This window comes from Protomyctophum bolini (genome assembly GCF_963924005.1).
Source record: "Protomyctophum bolini genome assembly, chromosome: 19".
In the NCBI taxonomy this organism is placed as follows: domain Eukaryota; kingdom Metazoa; phylum Chordata; class Actinopteri; order Myctophiformes; family Myctophidae; genus Protomyctophum; species Protomyctophum bolini.
In genome coordinates, this window is record NC_137880.1 from 5,678,477 (window position 1) to 5,685,976 (window position 7,500).

At 46.3% G+C, this 7,500-nt stretch overlaps 1 protein-coding gene across 6 annotated transcripts in view; it reads right to left on the minus strand.

Moving 5' to 3' along the window:
• hivep2a (HIVEP zinc finger 2a) overlaps positions 1 to 7,500 on the minus strand; it is a 113,641-nt gene that overhangs the window by 104,973 nt on the left and 1,168 nt on the right. The gene's annotated exons all lie outside the window — the stretch shown is intronic.

Genomic DNA, 7,500 nt, shown 5'->3' on the forward strand with positions numbered 1-7,500 from the left:
TTGGGGGTCCTTGACATGAAAATGTTTGAGAACGACAACCCCCCCCCCCAGCCATGGGTCCGGGTCGGCGAACATTGTATGAACTGTCAGACAACTGTCCATGGTAATAGAAAGGTCGGGAACCCCAGCTCTACAGCAGTATGTCTTTGCCGTTACTATCAAATGTCGCGCGCACACAAACGCGCACACGCACACGCACACACACACACACACACACACACACACACACACACACACACACACACACACACACACACACACAGACAGAGACAGACAGTCACACACACACACACACACATCATGTGCATACCAGGACAGAGGCAGCATGCTTCATTGTCTGAGAATCTGTGGACGGAAAAATGGTTTAAACACACTTGGCGAAGAGAGAGAGAGAGAGAGAGAGAGAGAGAGAGAGAGAGAGAGAGAGAGAGAGACTCTTCCTACGCTTTCACTATACTTAGGATTTCACATGGTTGGTCTGTCTGTATTCTATTTATCCGTGTGTGTGTGTGCGTGTGTGTGTGTGTATGCGTGCGTGTGTGTCTGTCTGTCTGTCTGTCTGTCTGTCTGTCTGTCTGTCTACATTCTCCGCGAATGAAACAAGTGTTGCGATTGGTCGGGAAAATATCGTATCCGGGGGAAATACATCTGACGGATGTACGTTGTGACCAGGCTTTTCTTTTCGTAGATAAGTAAGACAGGCTGGGACCCGTCCGTCCGTCTGTCCGTCCGTCTGACCCCATACTCTGAAACGCTGCCAGCCAATCGCGTAGTAGCGACCTAGTCATGATGATTGGCTGCCCGGTGAGCTATGACACGCGCACCGCGGAACCCTGCACCCAGACCACACATCCTACTATAAATGAACCCTGCACCCAGACCACACATCCTACTATAAATGAACCCTGCACCCAGACCACACATCCTACTATAAATGAACCCTGCACCCAGACCACACATCCTACTATAAATGAACCCTGCACCCAGACCACACATCCTACTATACATGAACCCTGCACCCAGACCACACATCCTACTATAAATGAACCCTGCACCCAGACCACACATCCTACTATAAATGAACCCTGCACCCAGACCACACATCCTACTATAATTGAACCCTGCACCCAGACCACACATCCTACTATAATGGAACCCTGCACCCAGACCACACATCCTACTATAAATGAACCCTGCACTCAGACCACACATCCTACTATAAATGAACCCTGCACCCAGACCACACATCCTACTATACATGAACCCTGCACCCAGACCACACATCCTACTATAAATGAACCCTGCACCCAGACCACACATCCTACTATAAATGAACCCTGCACCCAGACCACACATCCTACTATACATGAACCCTGCACCCAGACCACACATCCTACTATAAATGAACCCTGCACCCAGACCACACATCCTACTATAAATGAACCCTGCACCCAGACCACACATCCTACTATAATTGAACCCTGCACCCAGACCACACATCCTACTATAATGGAACCCTGCACCCAGACCACACATCCTACTATAAATGAACCCTGCACCCAGACCACACATCCTACTATAAATGAACCCTGCACCCAGACCACACATCCTACTATACATGAACTCTGCACCCAGACCACACATCCTACTATAAATGAACCCTGCACCCAGACTACACATCCTACTATAAATGAACCCTGCACCCAGACCACACATCCTATTATAAATTAACCCTGCACCCAGACCACACATCCTACTATAAATGAACCCTGCACCCAGACCACACATCCTACTATAAATGAACCCTGCACCCAGACCACACATCCTACTATAAATGAACCCTGCACCCAGACCACACATCCTACTATAAATGAACCCTGCACCCAGACCATGCATCCTACTATAAATGAACCCTGCACCCAGACCACACATCCTACTATAATTGAACCCTGCACCCAGACCACACATCCTACTATAATTGAACCCTGCACCCAGACCACACATCCTACTATAAATGAACCCTGCACCCAGACCACACATCCTACTATAATGGAACCCTGCACCCAGACCACACATCCTACTATAAATGAACCCTGCACTCAGACCACACATCCTACTATAAATGAACCCTGCACCCAGACCACACATCCTACTATACATGAACCCTGCACCCAGACCACACATCCTACTATAAATGAACCCTGCACCCAGACCACACATCCTACTATAAATGAACCCTGCACCCAGACCACACATCCTACTATAAATGAACCCTGCACCCAGACCACACATCCTACTATAAATGAACCCTGCACCCAGACCACACATCCTACTATAAATGAACCCTGCACCCAGACCACACATCCTACTATAAATGAACCCTGCACCCAGACCACACATCCTACTATACATGAACCCTGCACCCAGACCACACATCCTACTATAAATGAACCCTGCACCCAGACCACACATCCTACTATAAATGTGCCACGTCCCTGCGTGCGTATACGTGCGTGTGTGCACGGTTGTAATGCACGTAACTCGAGAACCGTTTGCCCCACCGACTTCACATTCGACATACGCATTCCACACCCCCGCAGGGAGTGCAGTGCCCGGTTCCGAGTCGGTTGGACCGACACGGTTCTCCAGAACCACCATAAAAGGCTCAGGTCAGGCTCTACCATGAAGTGGGCCTAATCAGCCTAAATGCCCTCACCTGTGCAATTTCCAGCCTCTGCCTCAGCCAATTGATTGCCATGGCAACCACACACCTGCCAATTGAGTACCTATAGCCAGTCTACTTTTCACAGTCAGTTTGCACTCTTCACACACAGCAGGCAGATACAGAGATCTCCACGTGGGACACAGACAGACAGTTAAAATTGGTGCTATGACAACGGGTATTGCATACTACAGAGATCTCCGTATACAGTATGGGCACAAAAGGGACACAGCCAGACAGTTAAAACGGGTGCTAAGACAAGTCGACAACGGGTATTGTTATGTTCCCAAGTTGCCTCGTTCTCAAGTAGGCCCGGAGGCCGACGGGCACGTACAGGTCTAGCACAGGTTAACACCAGTTAATGTTATGAGCTAACTGGAGAGCAGGGGGAAAGGTGCTTGTTTCACCTGACAAATATGACCTTGTCGTCATTTCTTGTTTTTCAGAAAACTGTTCGGATTTCAAAGACATTTAGTAGAATATAATCCCGGGTCTTAAAAGGATAGTTCACCCCCAAAATTACTTTTTTCTCTCTATCGAGAGTTGAATTAAGTCGACGATTACTTGTCTTCAAGGAGAATTCCAGAAGGCTTTCTTACATCTATTTGTAGTTGTTACGTCCCCCACCAAAGAGGTCCAGGTGTTATTCAAAGAGGTCCAGGTGTTATTTTGTGCTAAAGCGCATTATTGGCTATAGAGCACCGAAGTCCTGACGTAACTCGCTCATCCCTTCGATTCCCCTGGTTCGCGGAAGTAATTTCTCTATGGAGAATAACATGGGGTGATCTCAATAATCGTCTACTATAAGCGTTGTGGTCCAAAAATAGACAAGCTGTCTCGGCGTTATTGTCAGGGAGGTGTCTCTGTATCGTTTGCAACAGTTAGTCACTCATATCTATTATTACAATTGTGAAGTTGGTAGCCAATGAAAAGCGCCAAAATATGTGAACATGTTCGCCACTAGCCAATGAAAAGCGCCAAAAGATGTGAACATGTCGTCAGAGCTCTCAGCCCCTCCCCTTGCGAGCCTGCAATTTCATCCCTCTCTCTCCGAGACCCGCAGGAGAACACAAACAAGGAAGGGCAGGAATTAGATTTTGCTTATTCCTTCTAAATCTCTGTATATAAACTATATCTCTCTCAGCGATCGTGTTACTTACATCAACATTGTTGTCAATAGTTGTTTTTTGCCGAAGTGAAACAATTACACTGTTCGCTACTTGACACACACACACACACACACACACACACACACACACACACACACAGTCCTGGCCCGAAGAAGCACCACACACGATTAGAACTTATAGATGCGCGATTACATACAGTTTAATTTATGCAAACACGGCAGAAATGCCGCGGAGAGCGTGGCGAAGTAACTCTGGGATTGAGTGCTCGCGTAGCGGGCGCAAAATTCTAGTATGATACAATCTGTTTCTAGCGAAAATGTAACGGCCGGGATGCCATGTTTATTTTTCAAACACAGTTCTTATATGAGGCGATCTAAAATCCCCCTATGGGGTGGATTACAATTTTTTTTATATATATATCCCCTCTTCATAATGTAAATAATATGATCCCAAGCGGCACACTGTACTACTTATTTCGATGGAAATAAGGGAATTGGCACAAAAACCCAACCCCCATTGAGGGCTTATATAGGGGAAATAGCCAATCATGCACTTTTGCACAAAATAACACCTGGACCTCTTTGGTACAAATAAAGGTATAAGAAAGCCTTCTAGCGTGGGATTCTCCTCTAAAAAAAAATGTCATTGAACTTTGGGGGTCCTTGACATGACACAGTTTGGGAAGCACTACTATCCACGTAGGACCACAGGGACACAACGCTACGCGTCAGAGACCTGGAACATTAAGATAGGAAGCAGAGAGGAAGAGCTGCACTCAAGGTCAGCGTAATCTCCCCCCTCTGTGTGCATGTGCGCGTGCGTGTGTGTGTGTGTGTGTGTGTGTGTGTTGTGTCTCCCAGGCATACTGCTGGGATCTACCCGCCTAACAAGATATTTTGGTTACGTGGTAACGTGTACACACACACAAACACACAGGCATACACACACACACACACACACCCGTGCGCGCCTTGAGTTGCACTTCCGTTTTCCTTGGAGAGATACTGTTATTTTACAGGTCCTCAATTACACTGTGAGTATGTGCGTACGTGTGTGTGTGCGTACGTGTGTGTGTGTGTGTGTGTGTGTGTGTGTGTGTGTGTGTGTGTGTGTGTGTGTGTGTGTGTGTGTGTGTGTGTGTGTGTGTGCTTGCATGCGTGCGTGTGTGCGCTTGCGTGCGTGCGTGAGTGTGCGTGTGTGCGTGTGTGTGTGTGTGTGTGTGTGTGTGCAACTGTGCATGTGTTTTAGGGGGGCTACCCCAGGGGGGTCCTTTAGTTAATGGAGGGAACTGACACCCCTGTGTGAGACAGCCAGCGGTCTTTTCTGTGTGTGTGTGTGTGTGTGTGCGTGCATGTGTGCGTGTGTACGTGTGTGTTCCTTAAACTCCTATCTTTGGGAGGACCGGCATAGGCTATATACTCCTCTCATATAAAAACATCCTTGAGATGTTGCATTTCTTTCCTGTTTTGGACGTGTGCGTGCATGCGTGCGTGCGTGCGTGCATGCGTGCATGCGTGCGTGCGGCGTAGGTCCACGTTGAGGTCAGGGCGAAAGGGCAAAGGTCGGGGGTCAGGCATGCAGCTATAGAGGGGTCATGCAGGTTAGGGTCAGGGGGTATAGCCAGTGGTGGAAAAAGAATACTCAATTGTTTTACGTAAGTAAAAGTATCAATGTAGAACTATACTCCATTACAAGTAAAAGTATACGGAATTAAAGACTTATACCCGGGTGTAGTACAAAGGTATCAAAATGTACACTTAACTTTTTCTCGGCTATCTTACGATTATAATCGTAGCCCTATATAGGCTATAAAGGTACTAACTTACGTACATGTTCGCATAGACATAAACCGCATACACTCCATATTATTAACGCGGCGACCGTCTATTTACCTTTTTTTTAGCATTGTCCCCGTTGCTATGGAGACTGAGCCTCCGTCCTCACCAGCTATGGGATTATTTTTTTATCCAGCTCCATTGATGAGCCTCCATTAACACATTGAGTACAGGAAGTGCATCAAAATAGAGGCTCCGGGGTGCCAGAGTATAGTCGCCAGAGTAGTGATCACTTTTACTCTGAAAGCCATGAACCGGAAACACTTTCTTAAAAAAGTTGACTGACAAAAGTGACCTCACAATCCCCGAGCATCTTAATATATTTATATACGCTCCAAAAAGCGTTCATATTTTGCGGGAGAGACGGACGAGGAGCAGAAATGAAGCGCCAGCATGTCGATCCTTTTAACACCACGGAGAGCGCCCTGGATAAGGAGATACGAGTCATTCTTTCCACCGCGCTAACATGGGAGTCAATGACAAGCTAATAGTTGCCTATCCCTATGACGTTTCCACACGTATTTTGTACAGAAAGTGTTAAAAACAGGATTTTTTTCAAAGCCTTGTATCTCCAAAAGCTTTGCGCGCCGTCCACCGTCGCGACGCAATCCCGGCCGGGTCGCATTATAGGTCATTTGTGAGTTTGTATCGCAGTCGCTGCAGTGCACATGTATAACAGCTGTTTGTAATGAGTGCTAATGAGCTCACAACAACAGCCCCCCCCCCCCCCCCCCCTCTCAAGGACCACCAAAGCCATGCACTGACTAAACCCATTATCGGGCGGGAACGCCTCTTGGTGTTGGCATTAGGTTATTTCTGTAGACTTAGATAGCATTTGATACAGACTTATAGCATGTTATGTAAACAGCATAAGTGCATTGTATGTAGTCATAGCACGTCATAGTACATAATGTATATCATAGTAGTATAGATGTATAGCTTATATGTATAGTTTCATTATAGATATTCCACTGTTACTTTCTTAGCTTACGCATGATTCATGATAAATGTTTGTATGTGATGTATTCCCCATGCTTTTGTTCTTGCTTAATGTAAGTCGCTCTGGATTAAGAGCGTCTGCTAAATGCCTAAATTGTAAATTGTTATGCTTTAGCCATTGAAAAACAGCAGATCTACAAGCTCGTAGCGCGCCACTCGGTGGCGCGCTACGAGCTTGTATAGGTCTGCTATCTTTTGAAAAATCGAAAGAACGACTGACATAGAAACATATATAGCTTTTTGAGAAAAAACTGCCAGGTAAACGTATAATAAGACATTTTTTTAGAATCCGATCTCAGGTCAAAATGGTATACTTTAAAAGTACCAAAAGAAGAAAATACTCACTAAATATGAACAATCGACGTCTCATTTCAAAGTTATCAAAATGTATAATGTATAAATAGCTGATCTACAAGCTCACAGTGTGCCGCATCGCAGCGCATTGTGAGCGTCACATCTGAACACTATAGGGGAGAGGCGATGAGAAGGGGGGGGGGAAATCACACTTGTGTGAAGTGAGGGGCGCAGCGAGGGCAGTATTTATAAGCAGTCAGATGACGTCTTATATACGTTTTACAGCCCTGGAAAGTCCATAGACTTGGCTGGCAAATAATTGCATCATAACTGCCCTCATGAGCGAGATAGATAGATAGATAGATAGATAGATAGATAGATAGATAGATAGATAGATAGATAGATAGATAGATAGATAGATAGATGTTTTCCTGGTGAGCAAGCAGCAGCAGCTCTGCTGTTATGGCTACAGGCAGCGCGCGACTATACACGCACGGGCCCAAGCTCGCGCGCATACACA